The 1,197-nt window shown below is 35.6% G+C and overlaps 1 pseudogene; it reads right to left on the reverse strand.

Annotated features, from left to right (window-relative positions):
• Positions 1-337: 337 nt before the first annotated feature.
• LOC142858205 (cytochrome c, somatic pseudogene) lies at positions 338-694 on the reverse strand (annotated as a pseudogene).
• Between the last annotated feature and the right edge of the window lie 503 nt (positions 695-1,197).

A 1,197-nucleotide genomic window follows, 5' to 3' on the forward strand; every position in this document is an offset into this window, starting at 1 on the left:
AAGGAGAGTCTTCTTGTTTCTGAGATGGTGACAGAATTTCCCCAGTGTTTAAACATAGTCATATGTCCAATTATATAAATTTAATTATAAAACCATTCAATAGGTTTGATATGATACCCCAAACTTTGTCTAAAATAGAACTTTAATAATTAAATCCTATCTTCTCTTGAGAAAGGGAGAGTAGTGATAGCGTTTATACAACTGAAGTTGTTACTTTTAAAAAAGATTATATCCACTTTTCTACAAGTCAATTTTACTTAATCAGGACTGTCCAACAAAACACTGTTAGCCATTTATGATCTGAATTTTGGTGTATGAATTAAATTGCAATACACATTAAAAGTCATGAGACGTTTGTTTTATGATAAATAAAGCAGTGGAATTACACATTAGTAGCCATTTTCAGATAAGCTATTAGGTCCGCCCTCTTTCCTTTGTTCTTAATTCCAGCGAAGATCATTTTTGTTCCAGGGATGTACTTTTGGCAACTCTCCAAATACTCCATCAGGATATCCTCGCCCCAGTTGATGCCTGTGTTCTTGTTGCTATCTGAGAATCCAGATGCCTGACCTCTCTTCCTTTCAAACAGACCATGGAGATTTGGTCCAGTCTTAGGCTTGCCTCCCTTTTCCACAGTGTAGCACTGGGCACACTTCTCAACAAAAATCTTCTTACCTTTCTCAAAGTTACCCATTTTTAATTCACTCCTGGGTGATCAATATCACAAATGCTACAACCCAAAGATAGATGTCCCACTCTCTCATGAAGTAATTTTTTTGTGGAATGTTTAAGGGAATCTTTCAAGGGGTCTTGGTCCATCAAATGATATTAATCAGGACAAAATGCACAGGTTCTCATTCTCTGTGGAAACAAAAAAAAGAACCTCTTTTCCAAAGCAGCATATCCTTAGACCAAAATTCTGAAGTCAAGATATCTTTATAATATACATGCTAGTTTAGCTTAGCAATCCCCAGAATCAAATGTCTCTCTGCAGCCAAAAATTTCAAAGAAAACAAAATAGTATACATAATCCAGACTCCCTTTGCATCTTCCATCTTTACGTGGCTTGTTTTTCTTTACTCCTTTTAACCTATGACTGTCTGCACTCTCTCTTTAAGGACTGTTTTATTTTTAAAAAGCCATTTACTTCTTTGTATAACTCTCTGTACTGTACTTTTTCTTCTCTCTCCCAAGCCT

This window comes from Microtus pennsylvanicus, chromosome 10, assembly GCF_037038515.1.
Source record: "Microtus pennsylvanicus isolate mMicPen1 chromosome 10, mMicPen1.hap1, whole genome shotgun sequence".
Lineage (NCBI taxonomy): Eukaryota > Metazoa > Chordata > Mammalia > Rodentia > Cricetidae > Microtus > Microtus pennsylvanicus.